This window comes from Schistocerca serialis, chromosome 1, assembly GCF_023864345.2.
Source record: "Schistocerca serialis cubense isolate TAMUIC-IGC-003099 chromosome 1, iqSchSeri2.2, whole genome shotgun sequence".
Taxonomy (NCBI): domain Eukaryota; kingdom Metazoa; phylum Arthropoda; class Insecta; order Orthoptera; family Acrididae; genus Schistocerca; species Schistocerca serialis.
This window is the reverse complement of record NC_064638.1, coordinates 150,848,520-150,871,877: the sequence shown is the minus strand read 5'-3', so window position 1 is coordinate 150,871,877 and position 23,358 is coordinate 150,848,520. Positions and strand designations below refer to the sequence as shown.

General features: G+C 46.0%; 2 non-coding genes across 2 annotated transcripts; both read left to right on the top strand.

The window, feature by feature from the left end:
- The first annotated feature begins 11,887 nt into the window (after nucleotides 1–11,887).
- On the top strand, nucleotides 11,888–11,962 carry Trnas-cga (transfer RNA serine (anticodon CGA)). The gene has a single exon. It is a non-coding gene; the product is annotated as a tRNA-Ser (tRNA).
- Nucleotides 11,963–22,235: 10,273 nt separating this feature from the next.
- Trnat-ugu (transfer RNA threonine (anticodon UGU)) lies at nucleotides 22,236–22,310 on the top strand. The gene has a single exon. It is a non-coding gene; the product is annotated as a tRNA-Thr (tRNA).
- The last annotated feature ends 1,048 nt before the right edge of the window (nucleotides 22,311–23,358 follow it).

Below are 23,358 nucleotides of genomic sequence, written 5' to 3'. Positions count from 1 at the left end.
ATTGTCACGTAAATCTTGGCAGTAATGTGACCTTGCAAAGTAACCATGCGGCCCATGGAATACTATAGTGTGGTTGCCCGAATCAAGATTGAACCCTCCCCATCTTTCACTCTTGGAACGTAAATTCGTTCGGAAGCAGGATAGTGTGAAACAAGGCTCATCCGAAACTTCCTGGCAGATTAAAACTGTGTGCCGGACCGAGACTCAAACTCGGGACCTTTGCCTTTCGCCGGCAAGCTGTGAGGACGGTGCGTGAGTCGTGCTTGGGTAGCTCAGTTGGTAGAGCACTTGCCCGCGAAAGGCAAAGGTCCCGATTTCGAGTCTCGGTCGGGCACACAGTTTTAATCTGCCAGGAAGTTTCATATCAGCGCACACTCCGCTGCAGAGTGAAAATCTCATTCTGGAAACATCCCCCAGGCTGTGGCTAAGCCATGTCTCCGCAATATCCTTTCTTTCAGGAGTGCTAGTTCTGCAAGGTTCGCAGGAGAGCTTCTGTAAAGTTTGGAATGTAGGAGGCGAGGTACTGGGAGAAGTAAAGCTCTGAGGACGGGGTGTGAGTCGTGCTTGGGTAGCTCAGTTGGTAGAGCACTTGCCCGCGAAAGGCAAAAGTCCCGAGTTTGAGTCTCGGTCGGGCACACAGTTTTAATCTGCCAGGAAGTTTCATATCACCGCACACTCCGCTACTGAGTGAAAATCTCATTCTGGAAGACTCATCCGATCAAACGACTTTCTTCCATTGCTACATAGTCCAGGTTTCATTGCTTCGGCACCACATTCCCCGTTTTCATGTTATGGTGAGTGAATTACAGCTCTCATTGCAATTCCCAGTTTATGGAGCTCCCTTCCCGTGGTTTTGGTGCTGACAGGGTTTGCGGTTGGGAGATTCATTTCTGCAGTGATTTTTGCGACTGTAATCTTATTATGTTTCGTCACAATTCTCTTGAAAGACAGTCCGTTACGATCGCCCAACAAACAATTTTGTCCGCATTGTGACTTAGTAGATGATAACAAAGTTTTAAACATGGCTGCTCGGTTCTGTTAGCGTTTATAAATTAAAATTTATTCAAATGAGCCCTCCGTCACAATTTTTTTAGGCTTATTAACCAAGTTTCAAAACTTCTATGAGTGTCTTCCTCAGAATTTAGACATTTAAAGTGGTCTATAACATAATTACAAATTAGTGGGAAAATATGTTTATATAAAAAGAAGTGTAAGTACTGACTAACAATATAACACAGAGACAGTACTTATATGTCACGTATAAAATAAATAACAGGCCAGAAGGACTATAGTCACAAGATCTTTAAAAGGAATGTGTGAAGGCGAGCCTCTAAGAGCTGCTCATACTTGACAGCCACAGGTTGCAACGGGAGTTCACGTCAGATCGCCGAAGTGTGGCGCTGTTTCGCTTGGCTAGAACATGGATGGGTGACCGTCCGGTTTTCCGAGCGCTGTTGGCAAGCGACGTGCACTCAGCGCTTGTGAGGAAAACTGAGTAGCTCCTTGATTGAGAAGTAGCGGTTCCGGTCATGAAAACTGACAACATGCGGTCGTGCATTATCCTGCTGAAATGTAGGATTTCACAGGGATCGAATGAAGGAGAGCGGTGTGCTGACCACGCGCCTCTCCATATCCACACATCCAGTGACGCCTAAAGTCTGAGGATGACACGGCGGTCGGTCAGTACCGTTAGTATCTTTCAAAGATAGACATTACTTTGGGTCTCAGCCAGTCTTACGGTACCTTCTATTTCTCCAACATTCACAAAACTGAAAATACAAATTTCTAACAAGATATTAATTTCTCTCACAATTCTTGACCCACTAATGTGTCGCTGATTATGGCACGATCAGATAGAGAAGTCAAAGTATTTTTAATATCCACAAACTTACTTCAAATTGCCCTCCCAGATACGATGTGTCAGAGGAAAACCTTTTCCTCGTGCGAACATCTGGCAAGCTCACTGAAGAATGCGCCAGGGAGTCTTCTCCCCTGCCACTCCGCAAAAAGCTGTAGGAGTAGTCAGCACAGCCTCCGTGGCAATTTTGGTTGCAGGAATTACTTTTCACCGGCGTATGCACATCGCTGTGTCCTCACCGAGACAGTAAAACTCGGGGGACATGTTCTCCGGATATATTCTGATGCAGGTTCTCGACAGTATCCGCTCGGTTAATAAATCGTTTGAAAGAAGGTGTGCAGAAGTCGGCGCCATTTTGCTTGGCATGTACTGCCCTCCTTTGGTCCCAGCTGTGCTTAGAATCACATCAGTAAGAAACCGGTCGGGCCGCTAGAGAATGCGCACGGCTACAGTGATCACTGTAATTAAGCATGCAGGCAGTTTGCTCTGAGAACTGACTGCACGTCACACGCCGATGCTGCTTGGGTAGGAAATGCCGCGCTCGCCGCCCATCGCATTCAAATGTCAGTTCTCTCACAGTCAACAGTATCACTCATCTTCCTCTCAAGGTGACTTCGCACAGTGTTACTGGTTAAGACTCCCTACACGCCGGATTAACCTTTTGTTTCATGTTTAATAATATTGTCTTTTATATCATTTTCCCATGGAGGAAAGACATTGAGATGAGTAATCCGGAACTGCGGGTTCATGTCGTCCCTTAATGTAAAATCTGACTCGCTTTCTAGCGTGTTTTAAATGATCAATAACTTTTAGTTGGTTTTCTGCCTTTCAGTTTCGTGTGTGTGGCCTTCACCCTCTACCTTATTCAATGACTTCATATGGCTGAATCACCTATGTTTGATCGCCGATGCTGCTACTTGAGATTGCGGAACAGTAGCAGATGGGGCAGCCGTTTCAGTTAGTTCGTATTTAATTCCGTTGCCTCTTCCAAGGCATACGACTCTCATAGCGCATCGTTTAACTTTAATTCATATTTTCGTAAAACGCCACATGTATGGTGCGAATAAGATGGCCGAAAGGAGGCAACCTTGCCGCGCTAAGCGCTGGATCGTGGAAGGTTCTGAGCTAACACCGTTCACCAAGACTCTCCACAAACAGGAAGGGGATTCCTATCCGTTCCATGATCCCTCGTAGGAACATATGGTCCATTCTGTCGAAAGCATGATCGAAATCCACTGCCACGAGGGCTCCTCGTAATCGACATGCTGACATCAATGCTATGATATCCCTGTATGCCCCTAGCGTTGTGTGTATATTGCTCTTCCCATCTAGACACGTTTGATCTAAATGTATTTTGTCCTTTATCGCCGCTGTAGTCTCCACTCAATAATAAGGCCGGTTGTCTTGTGGTCTACAACCACCACATGGTTTTGGAAAGGGTATCATGATACCCTCTGTGAACTCAGTAGGGACACGTAAGGTTGGTGTTAAGAGTTCACTGTAAATCTGTACCCAAGTCGGTCCCATCAGAGAAGCAAAGGTGCGGTAGAACTCAAGAGGGAGCCCACCCGGTCCAGGGGATTTGTCTAAGCACCACATTTTAGTGCAGTGTCCTGATCAACTGTGGTGATTTCAGCCATAAGGCCGTCCACTGCAGTGGGATGCTCGGCCGCTGGAATTTCACGAAGCACATCTACCAGTCCTGCTCTGTCCAGCTGGTCCTCCGCATAGAAACTGCGATAATGGTGAGCAAAAGCGTAACGTGGCCCGCGATCCATCGGCCATTTTGAGTTACCGTATAAGTGTACGTCGCCGCTGCCTTGTTCTCTCAGTATATAGTGTAATGACGGCCGTTTGTTGCGCAATCCGTCGAGTATCCTCGCACGTACTTCAGCTTCTTCCGCCTTCACTGCCGTAAGACGCAACAGTTGTGCTTTGATACGTTGGACAACCTGCTGACGGTCGGAAGACGATGGTTGTTTTGCCAACTCACGTAGGGCTGTGAAATTCGGAAGTCACCCGTTGCCAATGTGCCTTATCTCGGCCATATCGTTTGAACGTTCTGCGTAAAGCTGGTTTGACACAGCAGAACCACCATTTAAGCTTTGAATCGTACGAACGTTGACGCCGTTGACATTGTCGCCATGTGACTTCAACGTCCCGTAAACAGTTCTCATTCCACAGGTGGGTAACATTGAGCTTCCATGGGCCCCTACTACACCATGTCTTCTGTCGTGGCAAAGCGATGGTGCAGATGTAAGGCTGGAGGTCTGTAAAGGCCGTAGGTCACACCTCGGTGTCAATCGTCGCCTTGCGTAGCCCAAGTGACACATACACCCTGTCTAGTCGACTGAGTGGCTTGTAATGTACCTATATCCGCGGCTGTCGCCTTGCGTCATTTCCCAGGTGTCATGCAGTGCAAGATCCCGGACCAGCGTCTGTAACGCCGGGCAAGGAACGAAGCGTGGTGGTTTGCTCCTTGGGTGGCAGAACGCAGTTGAAGTCGCCGCCGACAAATTAGTTCTTCTAATGTCCTCGAAATAGGGGCGACACTTCCTCTTTGTAAAAGGTTGTGCGTTCGTGTCTCTTGATCGAGCCAGACGGTGCGTAAACATTCACCAGGCGGACATCCCCTACCTCAGGACAACACCACAGGTCGATGGTAAGTATTCCACATCTCTCGCCACTATTCCTTCTCGTAACAGTATAGCTGTGCCACGCTGCCGTCGTAACCTGTCAAACGGTAGACGTCATAACCATAAAACTCAACTGGGGCAGGGTTTCATACTTCCTGCAGACATCTGCTGCCCGCAGCATATCTTGCAGTATTTGTATCCTTACTGACGTGCGAATACCATTGCAATTGCAGCTGTACCAATACGGTAGACGTGTGACATCTTATCGGTTGTGCAGTGCTGTGAAGTCTAGTGGTCCGCCGTCGCCGGCCGAAGTGGCCGAGCGGTTCTAGGCGCTACAGTCTGGAACTGCGCGACCGCTACGCTCGCAGGTTCGAATCCTGCCTCGAGTATGGATGTTTGTGATGTCCTTAGGTTAGTTAGGTTCAAGTAGTTCTAAGTTCTAGGGGACTGATTAACACAGCAGTTAAGTCCCATAGTGCTCAGAGCCATTTTTGATCGGCCGTCGACGGAGCGTTCTACCTGGACCGGGACTACATAACACGGCCTTATTGGCCGCCATGGACAAGGTTCCCTCCCGACTCGTTGTCAGTGGCAGCCAATGATTGAACGTGGCCTCCTGCATCTCATTAGTTTGTTCCATTCCTTGTGCCCAATCTCCTAATGTATTTATGAGGACTCTCGCTGTCGACGGGCGTTCATCTACAGGTGGGACTTCATCCTGTTGCACATCTGTATCCATCGCGTCTCTTCCATGTGGCGGCTTCTCCACGGTTAGTAGCACCGACACTGTGGGGATGACGTCGTCCTGGCTTGGCCGTGGAAAGGAATCATGATCGTTTCCACTGTCTTGTTCGTCGCCTCGGTTGTGGTGCTCGTCTTCTGTGGACAGCAGGCCCTTCTTTCGCTTCTTCGAGCGCTGTTTTCGTGGTGGAGCTTCCACGTCTGCTAAGGGCTGCTGTTCAGTGCCATCCTCTTGCGGATCCTGTAAAGACATTGCTTTCCCCGAAAGTCGATAATATTTCTTTTCTTTTGTGCATTACCTTGTCATCGTATGTATAATTTATTTCAACTATTCTTTATTTGTTAATACGTCACATGGTTTCTTCATTCATTTTGATACTGTTTTACACTCCTGGAAATGGAAAAAAGAACACATTGACACCGATGTGTCAGACCCATCATACTTGCTCCGGACACTGCGAGAGGGCTGTACAAGCAATGATCACACGCACGGCACAGCGGACACACCAGGAACCGCGGTGTTGGCCGTCGAATGGCGCTAGCTGCGCAGCATTTGTGCACCGCCGCCGTCAGTGTCAGCCAGTTTGCCGTGGCATACGGAGCTCCATCGCAGTCTTTAACACTGGTAGCATGCCGCGACAGCGTGGGCTTGAACCGTATGTGCAGTTGACGGACTTTGAGCGAGGGCGTATAGTGGGCATGCGGGAGGCCGGGTGGACGTACCGCCGAATTGCTCAACACGTGGGGCGTGAGGTCTCCACAGTACATCGATGTTGTCGCCAGTGGTCGGCGGAAGGTGCACGTGCCCGTCGACCTGGGACCGGACCGCAGCGACGCACGGATGCACGCCAAGACCGTAGGATCCTACGCAGTGCCGTAGGGGACCGCACCGCCACTTACCAGCAAATTAGGGACACTGTTGCTCCTGGGGTATCGGCGAGGACCATTCGCAACCGTCTCCATGAAGCTGGGCTACGGTCCCGCACACCGTTAGGCCGTCTTCCGCTCACGCCCCAACATCGTGCAGCCCGCCTCCAGTGGTGTCACGACAGGCGTGAATGGAGGGACGAATGGAGACGTGTCGTCTTCAGCGATGAGAGTCGCTTCTGCCTTGGTGCCAATGATGGTCGTATGCGTGTTTGGCGCCGTGCAGGTGAGCGCCACAATCAGGACTGCATGCGACCGAGGCACACAGGGCCAACACCCGGCATCATGGTGTGGGGAGCGATCTCCTACACTGGCCGTACACCACTGGTGATCGTCGAGGGGACACTGAATAGTGCACGGTACATCCAAACCGTCATCGAACCCATCGTTCTACCATTCCTAGACCGGCAAGGGAACTTGCTGTTCCAACAGGATAATGCACGTCCGCATGTATCCCGTGCCACCCAACGTGCTCTAGAAGGTGTAAGTCAACTACCCTGGCCAGCAAGATCTCCGGATCTGTCCCCCATTGAGCATGTTTGGGACTGGATGAAGCGTCGTCTCACGCGGTCTGCACGTCCAGCACGAACGCTGGTCCAACTGAGGCGCCAGGTGGAAATGGCATGGCAAGCCGTTCCACAGGACTACATCCAGCATCTCTACGATCGTCTCCATGGGAGAATAGCAGCCCGCATTGCTGCGAAAGGTGGATATACACTGTACTAGTGCCGACATTGTGCATGCTCTGTTGCCTGTGTCTATGTGCCTGTGGTTCTGTCAGTGTGATCATGTGATGTATCTGACCCCAGGAATGTGTCAATAAAGTTTCCCCTTCCTGGGACAACGAATTCACGGTGTTCTTATTTCAATTTCCAGGAGTGTATATTGTATGAATATGAATGTTCTGGTTTTATATGCTTTGTAAATCTTCGTTTAGGCTAGGAGAAGTACTGTGTCAGAGAAAGAGCGAACGATCATCAGTAGAGATCATGCGAGTTGTTGTGGTATCGTGGCCGGTTCGCGGGTGGAGAAACGTTGCAAAGTTCGGCATGAAAGACGGTGATGCGCAGAGGAACAATTAATTGCAGTGCATCCGCTGTGTTAATAGGAGATCGTGCATTATTAAGTGAACAGTAAAACCTGAAAACTATATCGAGTGTTTGCGGTGACGATTTTACGTACTGTGTGAACTTGTGACAATTAGCCGTGAACCAGACACCACTGTCGTATGGAAACATTAACTGTTAGAATTGCGCGAAAGTGGAACAAACCAAAATGTTAAGTAAAAGAACAGTGCTGCGATTTGATCAAGAAACGTTTATTGTATCATCCAAACTGTCTTAAAGACGACGACGTAAATGGAACTGATGTTTAACGGACTGTTATAGTGATAAACACATGTGACTGTTTTCCTGTGGCAACACGGTGAAAGAACTGTGCGAAGTATTGGCATTAGCGGCTATATATCGTAAGTACTAAAGACATTGCATAATTCCGACCTACCCGCACCATGTGATTAATAAACTTTTAATAATAAAGCGTGGCGCGCGTAACGACAACGCACACACTGGAAGTATTATTATCGCGCCAGTGCTTCCAGCTGATTCGACTACAACGGAGACGTGGACCACCGCCGTAGCTGGAATATTAATGAAACAGGAGGATCCATCATTATCTTCACGCCACGAACCAGGATTAACTTCAGACATCGTCCGCACGGACCGCCGCTGACGTCATCGCACTGCCTGCAGCAACAGTTAAGACAATAAAAGAAAATTATTACGCTCTCTCTCATTTCAAAATTAAAGACAGTTGCAGTTAAATTATCTATGTTAACAATACTGTCACAATATCAAGGTTCAATTTTGTTTAGTTTCAATAAATATTCTTTCCATTATTTTGTCTTGTAGACAGTGTTGCAAACCCACCAAATTAAAGTACAATTAATAATTTTCTTTCGAAATTTTTCTCAGACATTTTGCTGCTCATCATAATTTTATTTTAATGTTTGTGTGTAACTTCTTTAGGAGGGAGTACATATTTTATTTTTCGTGCAGTAAAATTAGCTACCATAAAATTACGTATATTACCAACTGATGCTGTCCGCCATTACTGCTTGAAAACTGACCAATAGTATTTTTGCACCTATTTTCTCATTGGCTGTCAGCCTCAAAACAAAATTACTTAATTCGTGGGTATCTAGCAGATGTGCGATGTCTATGTAGGCCCTTATAACATTTTTTTTTTTTTTACTTTTGCAGGTTTACTAGAATTATATTGACTAAAATTGTTCAGTTGGCGCCCCCGTTAAAGTTATTTATCGCATCTATATAATAATTGTACTGAATTACCTAATTTTTTTATTACGTAAACATTGGCATACTATATTTAGATTAAAATTGACTTCTTATTGGCCCCACATAAGATTCTGCACGTCCTGACAAAGACTACGCCACTTTTTTTTTTTTCGTCCATGGCTAACAGGGGTAGTCAGATTCGTTGTATAGGTCATTTTTTTTTTATTTTAAAGGCTTTTTTTTTCAGAACTAGAGAACCAGTTTCTTTACAGAATGAGATTTTCACTCTGCAGCGGAGTGTGCGCTGATATGAAACTTCCTGGCAGATTAAAACTATGTTCCCGACCGAGACTCGAACTCGGGACCTTTGCCTTTCGCGGGCAAGTGCTCTACCATCTGAGCTACAGAAGCACGACCCACAACCGGTCCTCATAGCCTTACTTCTGCCAGTATCTCGTCTCCTACCTTCCAAACTTTACAGAAGCTCTCCTGCGAACCTTGCAGAACTAGCACTCCTGAAAGATCGCCAATCTTGGGGATTTTGCTATCCTTTCTTTCAGGAGTGCTAGTTCTGCAAGGTTCGCAGGAGAGCTTCTGTAAGTTTGGAAGGTAGGAGACGAGGTACTGGCAGAAGTAAGGCTGTGAGGACCGGGCGTGAGTCGTTCTTCGGTAGCTCAGATGGTAGAGCACTTGCCCGCGAAAGGCAAAGGTCCCGAGTTGGAGTCTCGGTCGGGCACACAGTTTTAATCTGCCAGGAAGTTTCAGTTTCTTTGCAGTCCGCTTCCATAACTGAAGATGGGTTCGACTGGAGCGTGGTAGGACCGTGACTCCGTAACTGTTGTGGGGCGTCTGGCTGGTGATGTGACAAGGTCATTTGCGCCGTCAGTGACACGGGATCGGGGGCGATACTCGCAGACTCCACGGGCAATGGCCAGTCATGCGCGTCGCCCACGTCGTTCCGTAGTGCTTCCACGTACGTAACAGGCGGCGATGTTATCTGCTGTGACGGGTGCTGGGTATTATAAAATCACTCAGCTATCTTCACTTACTGTTATTTTTATTTTGCCTATACTGAGCCTTTTATACTGAGATGTTTCCCACACCACCTTGTGTTGTGGCTTTATATGTACGAGTGATTGTCTGTGTGTGTGTTCTGTTGTAAAAATAGTTCAAATGGCTCTGAGCACTATGGGACATAACTTCTAAGGTCATCAGTCCACTAGAACTTAGAACTACTTAAACCTAACTAACCTAAGGACATCACACACATCCATGCCCGAGCCAGGATTCGAACCTGCGACCGGAGCGGTCGCGCGGTTCCAGACTGTAGCGCCTAGAACCGCTCGGCCACTCCGGCCGGATGTTCTGTTGTAGTCAGTACATACACTGTTGGTGAAACACAGGGCGATGGGTGAAACTACTTTCACACTATACGCTTCCGTTGTTAGGCGATCTGCTACAGCTGCTGCACGACGGGATGGTTCCTTTGAAAGGGCACGCCCGACTTCCTTCCCCATCCTTACCTAATCCGATAGACCGATGACCTCGCTGTTTGGTCTCTTTCCGCCAAACAACCAAACCAACCAGCTGCTGCAGATGCTGTATTGAAGCTGAAAGTGTTAACCAAAGTTGCGGAGTAATATTCGTCGGAGCTCTGTTGCACAGCAATCAGATTTGTCTTCGGTTCTTAGAAACATTGGTGGGAAAAAAAAATCCGTGAAATCACTTCTTTTCCGAAGAAAGCATCAAATTGTTTAATTAGAACTGAACGCTCCCGTCGGAATTGTTCTCGAGCTGGTATTCATTAATAGATCATACATGAGTATACGTCGTTTGTGGAAATAACACGTACCTTTTTGAAATTAAGTTTTATTGACCTTAATGTCGAAATTATTCTCTCACATGAATTATACAGATGTATATACAAATTTCCTTCAAAATCACGCAATGGCGTCGATTTGTACGACACGATAAAGAACAGACTCCTCTCTCATGTAATTAAATCCTAAGAACTACAGCTTACTATCTAAGAGTAATTATCTAAGCGCACTTCCCCACACAGTAATAAAGAATATCTTTGTCTCTTTCTCTCGTACTGGCACAGTAATGCATAGAATCTTATTACATCATACATCATAGTGTCCCGAGGTAACTGTACTAGACGTCGCTGAAGTCAGTTCGGACATGGCCTTCCTGCCCACAGCCCGAGAAGGTTTTCGGTTGACCATCGTATATAGCGATGGCTCGATAACCACCTATTGTCACATAAGACGGTATATGCTTCTGGAGCAGGTGTCCACTATATGCAGGAGGCGGCGGCTACACAGGTAGCAGGGGCTGTGTGGTGTGGAGTGGGCGGTTTTTTGGTTCGAGGGTCTCGGGAAAACACCAGAAGGGCTTCAGTCACAAAGGATACAGGCTGAATACAGGAAAAATGTATATACAGGAACCATCGGTATAACAGTTGTAAATTTTCGTAGCTGTGTTGGGAAAGTACCAGAGCTCCAAGCGCAAATAAAAAATGTTCAAATGTGTGTGAAGTCGTATGGGAACTGCTAAGGTCATCAGTCCCTAAGCTTACACAATACTTCACCTAAATTATCCTAAGAACAAACACACACACCCATCCCCGCGGGAGGACTCGAACTTCCGCCGGGACCAGTCACACAGTCCATGACTGCAACGCCCCAGATCGCTCGGCTAATGCCGCGCGGCGCTAATAGAAAGCACTGATGCTCAAATCGTTATACGCACTGAAAGCTGGCTAAAGCCGGATGTAAGCTCATCCGAAATTTTTGCGAAGAACCTAACGGTGTTCCGAAAGGATAGGCTAAACACGGTAGGCGAAGGCGTTTTTGTTGCTGTCAGAAGTAGTTTACCTTGTCGCGAAATTGAAGTAGATGCTTCCTGTGAGTTAGTATGGGCAGAGGTCATTGTTGGCAACCAGAATAAAATAATAATGGGATCCTTTTACCGACCTCCCAATTCAGATGATACAGTTGCTGAAAGGTTCAAAGAAAACTTGAGTTTCCAGAATGAGAATTTCACTCTGAAGCGGAGTGTGTGCTGATATGAAACTTCCTGGCAGATTAAAACTGTGTGCCCGACCGAGACTCGAACTCGGGACCTTTACCTTTCGCGGGCAAGTGCTCTACCACCTGAGCCACCGAAGCACAACGCACGCCCGGTCCTCACAGCCTTACTTCTGCCAGTATCTCGTCTCCTACCTTCCAAACTTACAGAAGCTCTCCTGCGAACCTTGCAGAACTAGCACTCCTGAAAGAAAGGATAGCAAAATCCCCAAGATTGGCGATCTTTCATTAGTGCTAGTTCTGCAAGGTTCGCAGTAGAGCTTCTGTAAAGTTTGGAAGGTAGGAGACGAGATACTGGCGGAAGTAAGGCTGTGAGGACCGGCCGTGAGTCGTGCTTCGGTAGCTCAGATGGTAGAGCACTTGCCCCCGAAAGGCAAAGGTCCCGAGTTCGAGTCTCGGTCGAGCGCACAGTTTTAATCTGCCAGGAAGTTTCAAAACTTGAGTTTGATTTCAAACAAGTACCCGAATCATACGATCATTATTGGTGGTGACTTTAATTTACCATCGATACCTTGGCGAAAATACATGTTTAATTCCGGAGGTACGCATAAAATATCATCCGAAATTGTGCTAAACGCATTCTCCGAAAATTATCTCGAGCAATTAGTTCATGAGCCCACGCGAATAGTAAACGGTTGTGAAAACACACTTGACCTCTTAGCAACAAATAATCCTGAGTTAATAACGAGCATCAAAACCGATTCAGGGATTAGTGAACACGGGGTGTCGTAGCAAGACTGAATATTGTAATCCCCAAATCCTCGAAAAATAAGCGAAAAATATACCTATTCAAAAAAGCAGATAGAAATTCACTTGACGCCTTCCTAAGAGACAGTCTCCACTTACTCCAAATTAATAAGTGTAGACCAGATGTGGCTTAAATTAAGAGAAATAGTATCGGCAGCAATTGAGAGTTTTATACCAAATAAATTAACAAACGACAGAGCTGATCCTCCTTGGTACACAAAACGGGTTAGAACACTGTTGCAGAAACAACGAAACAAACATGCCAAATTTAAACAGACGCAAAATCCCCAAGATTGGCGATCTTTTACAGAAGCTCGAAATTCAGCGCGGACTTCAATGCGAGATGCTTATAACAGTATCCACAACGAAACTTTGTCTCGAAACCTGGCAGAAAATCCAAAGCGATTCTGGTCGTATGTGAAGTATGTTAGCGGCAAGAAACAATCAATACCTTCTCTGCGCGATAGCAATGGAGATACCATCGGAAACAGTGCTGCCAAAGCAGAATTACTAAACACAGCCTTCCGAAATGCCTTCACAAAAGAAGATGAAGTAAATATTCCAGAATTCGAATCGAGAACAGCTGCCACCGTAACGTAGAAGTAAATATCCTCGTAGTAGTGAAGCAACTTAAATCACTTAATAAAAGCAAGTCTTCTGGTCCAGACTGTATACCAATTAGGTTCCTTTCGGAGTATGCAGATGCATTAGCTCCATACAGTCATATACAACTGTTCGCTCGACGAAAGATCCGTACCAAAAACTGTAAAGTTGCACAGGTCACACCAATATTCAAGAAAGGTAGTAGGAGTAATCTACTAAATTACAGGCTCGTATCGTTAACGTCGATATGCAGCAGGAATTTATAACACATATTGTGTTCGAACATAATGAATTACCTCGAAGAAAACGGTCTATTGACACACAGTCAACATGGGTTTAGAAAACATCGTTCCTGTGAAACCCAACTAACTCTTTATTCACATGAAGTGCTGAGTGCTATTGACAAGGGATTTCAGGTCGATTCCGTACTTCTGGATTTCCGGGAGGCTTTTGACACTTTAACACACGAGCGGCTCGTATTGAAAATACGTGCTTATGGAATATAGTCTCAGTGATGTGACTGGATCTGTGATTTCCTGTCGGAGAGGTCACAGTTCGTTGTAATTGACGGAAAGTCATCGAGTAAAACAGAAGTGATTTCCGGCGTTCCCCAAGGTAGTGTTATAGGCCCTTTGCTGTTCCTTATCTATATGAACGATTTTGGAGACAATCTGAGCAGCCGTCTTCGGTTGTTTGCAGACGACGCTGTCGTTTATCGACTAATCAAGTCATGAGAAGATCAAAACAAACTGCAAAACGATTTAGAATGAATATCGGAATGGTGCGAAAAGTGGCAGTTGACGTTAAACAACGAAAAGTGTGAGGTAATCCAATGGGTGCTAAAAGGAACGCGTTAAACTTCGGTTACACGATAAATCAGTCTAATTTAAAAGCCGTAAATTCAACTAAATACCTAGGTATTACTATTACGAACAATTTAAATTGGAAGGAACGCATAGAAAATGTTGTGGGGAAGGCTAAGCAAAGACTGCGTTTTATTGGCAGGACACTTAGAAAATGTAACAGACCTACTAAGGGGACTGCCTACACTACGCTTATCCGTCCACTTTTAGAATACTGTTGCGCGGTGTGGGATCCTTACCAGATAGGACTGACTGAGTACATCGAAAAAGTTCAAAGAAAGGCAGCACGTTTTGTATTATCGCGAAATATGGGAGAGAGTTTTCACAGAAATAATACAGGATTTTGGATGGACATCATTAAAACAAAGGCAAGCTTCTCACGAAATTTCTCCTCCGAATGCGAAAATATTTTGTTGACACCGACTTAAATAGGGAGGAAAGATCACCAAGATAAAATAAGGGAAATCAGAGCTCGTACGGAAGGATATAGGTATTCGTTCTTCCCGTGCGCTATACGTGATTGGAATAATAGAGAATTGGAATAATAGAGAAAGGTGGTTCGATGAACCCACTGCCTCCCACTTAAATGTGATTTGCAGAGTATCCATGTAGATGTAGAAATAAACCATCTGTCAGCGGTACCTCACACCACATTATGTCATCTTGCTGAAGCCTCAACTGCTCTAAAAAAAGCTACTTGTACCTGAATATGATTATGGCTGCAAAGCCAGAAATATTAGAAATGACGGACAGGGAACGTTCAGCGTCATGGAGGGTAGTTATAAATCGTATGAAATCAGCGAAACGGGTCGCTCGCGAGTCCCAGCGTGCTACCAGCAGTCCACCTGGCACAGTGACTGTGCGTAGGGAATTAAAAAGAATGGGATGCAATGGTCGAGAGGTTCTTCAAAAGGCACACACATCTGTAGCCAGTGCTAAGCAACGCCTGAGGTGGTGTAAAGAGGGACGCCACTGGAGAGAGGAAGACTGGAAACGAGTGATCAGAAGTGATGGATCACGCTGTACCCCGTGGAAATCCAGTGAAAGGATCGTATGAAACGTTAACTGCCATCATGCGCAGTCCCAACAGTGAAGTACAGAGTAGGTGGTGTTACTGTATGGTGACGTTTCTCACGCATAGGGTGTGGTCCTCTTATTGTGCTTAAGAAGACACTAAATACGGAAGGATACGAACATATTTTACAGTACTGTGCATGTGATGTCGTCCGAAGAACGAGGTGCCGTGTCAAGGTTGGTACTTCGCGAGGAACCACAAGCTGTTGAATAGCATGTGTATGTAAGGATAAATTATCATTTTATTTGACATAATTTGCTATCAAATGTACAGTTGGGTGAGCTGGTGCGCTGCTGGCGCCAGTCTCCATCTATTGTCATCCCGATCGTTGTGAGTCAATTTTCGATGCCTGCTAGTCTTTTTCGCATCTCTGGCGGATGGCCATTTAACTGAGGCGCGCGCGCTCTGCAGGCGCTGGCGTTCGGTTATCAGCTGTGTGAGCGACAGTGACGTGTGGCGCTGGCGAGTGGCCGACGGAGGAGGGTGGGCAGCTGCTGCGGCGTGCTTCGCCGTTTGAATGCAGATCCATTGCCGATGGTGATTCGGATTTTCTGGAGATTTGAAGGACAGATTTCCTTCGCGCCTGTTACATGTTGCTTGAAGTGAACGAACTGGAGTCGTCGAATTGTTTCTTGGTGGGTTTTTTTCACGTTAATTGAATACCCAAGTGTACTGAAAACTATCTCGGTTATTTCAGTTATTTGTCACTGTACTTGGTCTGTGCGCCTGATATGTTGATGGTCTTTAAGGGAGTGCTAGCTATGCACAACAAATAGACATGAAGCCGAGCTTAATGCGTAGCTAGAGGGCATGCCAAATAGTACGTAAGTCTGTGTCTGACGTTCAAGAGCGGTCCGAAATAATTTTCCTGTTTCCTGTTCCTATGTTATTATTTTATTTCTTTGTTCTAGAGAACTGGCTAATCAAATTTTAATAGCCGTTCCTAAGCAAGTGCTCATGTAGGTTAATCAGACTTGGGTTCATTGGTGCCGTGTATAATTAAAGGTTTATTTATAACCAGTTGGGCAGATATTTTTGTCTATCTGATGCGCCAGAATGTTGTCTGCAGCTGATGTGTTAGTGTTTCAGATAATTGGCAGTGGTCGATGCGAGCAAACTTCGATCGGAGTATCACGGTGGAAGAGGGAAATTTAAGGACCTGGATCGATGTCTGAGGTTAGTGTCCTGCAATTACATCTTTCCGGGGGAGCGTTGTGGTTTTCTAGAAGCTTAACTGTAGCCTAAAGTTGAGTATAATTCCATTTTACCTTCTCGTCCGTGGATTTCCTCTATCTGGTAGTCCCTTTCAGTCTGCTCGCGTCCATCACTAATTTTGAACGTAAAATTTGTAATGGCTCCATGTTAAGACTATTTAATATCCTATTATTACATTCTGACCATGAAATGTATGTGAACCTCCTGTCTGTGGGTAATACTAAAGTGGAGCTTAGTCGAGTGTATTAATCTGACAATACATTAATTCGTTACAATTGATTAAAATCAGTCTATGGAAGCAGTTTGAGAATTTGATACGGAAGCCAGTTCCAATACAAGTCATGAAGCATTCAGTTATGTCAGTTAAATTTTATTAATGGGGTTTTATGAACATTGCTCTAATTAGTGAAAATTGCTTGAGTACATTTTGTAACATCTGGGTCTGTCACATTTAAATGCATTAATGTCCAATCTGAGTACTGCTGCTGGTTCTGTAGGCCATGTGCCATTCATTATAATTGTGTTAATCTTGGTTTCATTAACAGCATGTGTTGGTAATAAAGAAGTGTTTGGCAACTACAAACTCGTTACGTGTTTAATTTCGATGTGTCGAAAGGAACGACGCACCAGAAGTGGTTTAACAACAGAATATGCTACATTCTCATTTCTCTGTGAGGTAATGGTTAGATTAAAGAAAAGATTTCGAACGCTAGGTATCTTTTTCGATTTAACTAAGGCGTTTGATTGTGTTGATGCAAAATATTGCTCCAGGAGTTGTATCATTATGGAATATGGGAAGTAGCTCGCAACTGGTTGCCTTACTTTAATAACAGACAGCAAAAGGTCATTCTCCACAGTGCTGAGAATGACTATCATATGAGGTCTGAGTGGGGCACGGTTAAGTGGGGGGTGCCCCAGGGATCAGTGTTGGGGCCACTCCTGTTCCTTATTTATAAACTTGATGTCCCCTTTAGTATTATAGCTGATTCGAAAACATTTCTGTTCGCTGATGACACTAGCATGGTAGTAAAGGGTGTTGTGGGCAATGTTTCAAATAGTGCAGTTCGAGACATAAGTTAGCGGCTTGTAGAAAATAAAGTAACGCTAAGTCACAGTTAGTCAGTTTTCACAATTTCTAACACACAATTCAACAAAGCTCGACGTTTTAATTTTGCAAAATGGGCACATGATTACTGAAACTGAACAGTTCATATTCCTAGATGTTGAGACTGATAGTAAACTGTCATGTAAAGCCCACATTCAGGATCTTGTTCAAAGACTCAATGCTGCGATTTCTACCATTGGAACGATATCTGAAGTAAGTGATAGTTTGGCACGAAAAATGGTCTACTTTGCTTATTTTCATTCGCTTATGAATTATTATGGTAGTATATTTTTGGATAACTCTTCCCATTCTCAAAGGATTTTGTTTTCCTCAGAGACAGGCAGTCCGGGCAATAAGTGATGTAAGTTCCCGAACCTTTTGTCGATTCCTGTTCATTAGTCTGACATTGGCCTCTCAATACGTATATTCTTTACTGTCGTTTCTTTTTAACAATGTCAGCTTATTCCCAAGAATTAGCGGATTTCACTCAGCTAATACTAGGCAGAAATGTGCGTTTGGATCGCACTTCCTTGACTCCTGTGCAGAAAGGCGTGCAGTATACTGCTGCATCCATTTTCAGTAAGCTACACAAGAAATGAAAAATCTTAGCAGTAATCCACGCGCTTTCAAATCGAAACTGAAGAGTTTCCTCATGGGGTATCTCCTTCTATTCTGTCGAGGAGTTCCTTGAAAAATGAAGCTGATTCCTGTGTTATATTGATTGCATTTACATAAACTTATGGACTGTCTTTTTGCGGTTCATAAATATTTTATTTTATCTCTTATTACTTTTAAGTTGTAATTTTATGTACTGACACATTCCATGGCCTTGGAGATTTGATCCTCAATTTAGTCCTACGGAACTAGACGTGTAAAATAAAACGAATAAATAAAGTAAACGCAGTCCCTGCTAAAAGGAACGACAAATGAGAACGGTGGCGTAGACATACGCTTCCTTACGTCTGAGCGCAGTCCCGTTCTGCCCAGTCTGCAATCATCGCCGAAGACGAAGAGGAAGCGCCTCTCTACCAAGCCACCGGTATCACAACTGTGATAGACAGAACTCTACAGGCATGTTTATCGTCAACTGTACTCAATGAGAAGAGACCAGTATTTTGTTCGGTACCAAGTGACACTAATTTTGAATGACAGTAATTAATACTCATGGTATTCCTGGTGATATGGGTTGTAACAAAGTTAAGTACTTCTCCTTGTTCATGTTGTAATAAAGTGGTCTAACATTTTACTTGTTTTCATATCATCGGCCTCCGCCAGGAGGAAAACTAAGAACCCACCACTGTACCGCCGAGTGTTATTTCGTTTGGTATAACAGTGAATTGCATAAAGTAGAGAAGTTATTGGGAGACGATGATAGTTTATATCATTATGACAATGCACTCCGTGACAAAGCCACATTTAAGGGACAATGGTTTGTAGGTAATAACATTTATCAAATGGGCTCCCCTGCCCAGAGTTCCGACTTCGTGATGAGTTACAACGTCGAATTCGCTCCATACCCCAGCGTCAGCTATCTACATCTACATCTACATTTATACTCCGCAAACCACCCAACAGAGTGTGGCGGAGGGCACTTTACGTGCCACTGTCATTACCTCCATTTCCTGTTTCAGTCGCGTATCGTTCGCGGGAAGAACGACTGCCGGAAAGCCTCCGTGCGCGCTCGAATCTCTCTAATTTTACATTCGTGATCTCCTCTGGAGTTATAAGTAGGGGGAAGCAATATATTCGATACCTCATCCAGAAGCGCACCCTCTCGAAACCTGAACAGCAAGCTACACCGCGATGCAGAGCGCCTCTCTTGCAGAGTCTGCCACTTGAGTTTGCTAAACATCTCCGCTATCACGCTTACCAGATAACCCTGTGACGAAACGCGCCGCTCTTCTTTGGATCTTCTCTGTCAACCCGACCTGGCACGGATCCCACACTGATGAGCAATACTCAAGTATAGGTCGAACGAGTGTTTTGTAAGCCACCTCCTTTGTTGATGAACTACATTTTCTAAGGACTCTCCCAATGAATCGAAACCTGGCACGCGCCTTACCAACAATTAATTTTATATGATCATTCCACTTCAAATCGTTCCGCACGCATACTCCCAGATATTTTACAGAAGTAACTGCTACCAGTGTTTGTTCCGCTATCATATAATCATACAATAAAGGATCCTTCTTCCTATGTATTCGCAATACATTACATTTGTCTATGTTAAGGGTCAGTTGCCACTCCCTGCACCAAGTGCCTATCCGCTGCAGATCTTCCTGCATTTCGCTGCAATTTTCTAATGCTGCGACTTCTCTGTATACTACAGCATCATCCGCGAAAAGCCGCATGGAACTTCCGACACTATCTACTAGGTCATTTATATATACTGTGAAAAGCAATGGTCCCACAACACTCCCCTGTGCACGCCAGAGGTTACTTTAACGTCTGTAGACGTCTTGAGAACAACATTCTGTGTTCTGTTTGCTATAAACTCTTCAATCCAGCCACACAGCTGGTCTGATATTCCGTAGGCTCTTACTTTATCAGGCGACAGTGCGGAACTGTATCGAACGCCTTCCGGAAGTCAAGGAAAATGGCATATACCTGGGAGCCTGTATCTAATATTTTCTGCGTCTCGTGAACAAATAAAGCGAGTTGGGTCTCACACGATCGCTGTTTCCGGAATCCATGTTGATTTATACAGAGTAGATTCTGGGTTTCCAGAAATGACATGATACGCGAGCAAAAAACATGTTCTAAAATTCTACAACAGATCGATGTCAGAGGTCCAGGCCTGTAGTTTTGCGCATCTTCTCGACGACCCTTCTTGAAAACTGGAACTACCTGTGCTCTTTTCCAATCATTTGGAACCTTCCGTTCCTCTAGAGACTTGCGGTACACGGCTGTTAGAAGGGGGCAAGTTCTTTCGCATACTCTGTGTAGAATCGAATTGATATCCCGTCACATCCAGTGGACATTCCTCTGTTGAGTGATTTCAGTTGCTTTTCTATTCCTTGGGCACTTATTTCAATGTCAGCCATTTTTTCGTTCGTGCGAGGATTTAGAGAAGGAACTGCAGTGCGGTCTTCCTCTGTGAAACAGCTTTGGAAAAAAGGTGTTTAGTATTTCTCTGGGTTCCGGCTCTTGAGGAAGTGCCCCAGTAGAGTTGAAGCCATCAAAGTGGCAGAAAAACCCCATATTTATGTCCACTAATGACGGAAAGAAAATCGCAGTGGTTTGGGACGAAAGTTTGTTCGCTTGTTTCTACATGTGAAAGATGATTTATATGCAAATTCCGCGCCAGTCACGTAAGTGTAGCGTTACTGTCGCCACTCTGACGATGCAAGTCAAGTTTGCTTTAAATACACGTTATAACGGCCGTGACCGTTAGTTGGCTTTCAGACTGGACATAGTCATCTGCTGTTGGTCAAGACAAATACGTCATTATCAACTCCTCACTGAATGTGAACGTGATCGTGTAATACGGCCACGAGAAGCTGGATGTCCATTCTGTGACAAGAACGACTTGGAAGGAATCGAGCCACTGTACATGGTTGCTGGCAGCGATGGTCACGAGAACGTACGGTCGCAAGAAGACCGTCCACCGGACAGGCACATGGTGCTACCGAGAGGGAAGACCGTCGTGTCCAGCGTGTGATGTGGCGCATCCTACTGCATGTGCAGCAGCAATTCGAGCAGCAGTCGGCACCACACTGACACAACGAACTGTTACAAATTGGTTACATCAAGGACAGCTGTAGTGTCCATTCCATCAACTCCAAACCACCGCCATTTGGGACTTCAGTGGCGTCATGCGAGAGATCACTGGAGGGCAGGGTAGATATCTGAAAGCTGTTTCTGCGTCGGTACCAATCACGGCCGTGTGTTGGTTAGAAGGAGGCCAGCGAAGCTCCTGCAATCAACCTGTCTAGACACAATGGACCTACACCTGGAGTTATGGTGCGGAGTCCAATTTCGTAATGACAACAGGACCACTCTTGTGATAATCCCTCGGACCCTGACTGCAAATTCGTTCGTCAGTCTGGTGATCCGAGCTCCTGTTCTACCATTCATGAACAGCATTCCTGGGGCTGTTTTCCAACAGAATAACGCTCGTCCTCACACCGCTGTTGTAATCCAATGTGCTCTACAGAGTGCCGACATGCTGCCTTGGCCTACTCGATCATCACATCTGTCTCCAACCGAGCACTAATGGGACATAATCGGACGACAACCCCAGCGTCATGCACAAACAGCATTAACTGTTGTTTTGTAGGGCGGGCAACCACATCCAAACTTTGACATTTTTTTCAAAGAAAATTCCGCACTGGCTGTATGAATGATTTTTATTAAATCTGCGACCGCTTTCGCACCACTTGTCGGTGCATCCTTAGGCAATCTGTACAAAAAACAATATAATAAGAGCTCATATAAACTATTCAATCCCCCAATTCTGAGGTGCAAGTTTTAAATAGCCAGTTTTTTGAACGAAACAAGGAAGTACTCACATGCGCTATTTATAACATAGTAACGTTGAACATTGCCCTGTAGCCACTCTCCACCATTCACGTCCAGTATACCGTCATCTGGTGAAAGCGCTAGTTAAAATTTAAAAACCTTTTTTACAATTTTTTTAAATGATGGAAGAACAAAGACCTAGAAAATAAAATAAAATTCAATGCTGATAAAACTACCCTAAATTCGAACGACGAAGAGCGTGTCCCCAATGAAGTACATCAACGCCTGTTTGCAGCTAGGGTGTCCATTTAATTATCATTTCATTTCTAGCAAAGCTGCATGGTCATCCACGGTAACTGTTCTTTCGGGAACAGATACTACCGTCATATATAGTTAAAATATGGCTTCCCGGCCATTGACCTTCTTGTGCGAACGCACACGCTATGCCCGAACTCGTACGGGACTTGGTAGATTAATCTGCCACGAGTAATGAGTATGATGGGCAAACATCTATTAGGCGCACTACGAATGTAGTGGTGTGGACATGTTGGGAATGTGGATCTCACGGGGAGCGTGCAAGGGATAAGTCCCTGCAGACGCACTATCCTCTGTGCCCGCGGTGGCTCAGATGGATAGAGCGTCTGCCATGTAAGCAGGAGACCCCGGGTTCGAGTCCCGGTCGGGGCACACATTTTCAACATGTCCCCTATGAAGTACATCAACGCCTGTTTGCAGCTAGGGTGTCCATTTAATTATCATTTCATTTCTAACAAAACTGCATGGTCATCCACGGTAACTGTTCTTTCGGGAACAGATATTACCGTCATATATAGCAACAGAAATTGCTTATTCGTGTTAACGGCTGGTCAATAATTAAGTAGGGAAAGATCGTTACAGTAGAATCAGAGAAATCGGAACAGGCTCTGAAATGACGGGATTACATCTCGAGTACTGACCTCGCGGATTAGGGCCGGGCAGACGGAGTAATACCAGAGCGTTGCACGACCTGGGCGGTCGGGCGCAGATGCAGATACGCGGCTGCGCGGATCAGTGCTCTGGAACGCGCCCGCGCATGCGCACAAATCGGGCTGCTTCCGGATAACGGCGCCATTACGTGCGGCCCTGGCGCGCTCCCAATCACAGCTCGGCGGCGGCGCAATTGGCCGCGGGCGGCCCGTCCCGGCCAGCCGCCGAACTCTCCGAAACGCGAGCCGGCGTTTTCTTTTTTGCTAATGGGGAACGTGGCAATTGCGGCGGCGGCGGCGGACCGTCCGTGTCGTTGTACGAGAGCAACCGCACCGCACAGCACCGCGCCGCGGCGCTGGGGCGTACCGCTCGTTTGCGTCGAGATCCGCCGACGGGTGCAGCCCGGCCGATCCGATCGCAATCGCCTCCGCGGCCGAGCCGCGCCGAGCTGCCCCACTTAGGAATCACCTGACGCCGCCGCCGCACCAGTAATTTATGTAACCACCGGGGATCGCGCGCGGGCGCTCGCGCGAGCACGCGGAGGCGATATGCGTGGCGCGGATGCCGTCACGACGCCGCAACGATTCTCACGCGCTGGGCTCTGCGGCCGCTGATTTCGGGGTGGATGGTCCGCGTTCTTTGCTCGCCTTATCGCTGTGATGGGCTCTGAGGCTTCTGTCTAGACCCGTCTGCGAAGGTGTCGGATAATAACTACGTCTCTCGCAACAGAAGGTAGTTCCGAATCGTGAACACCTCCCATTAGGAAGTA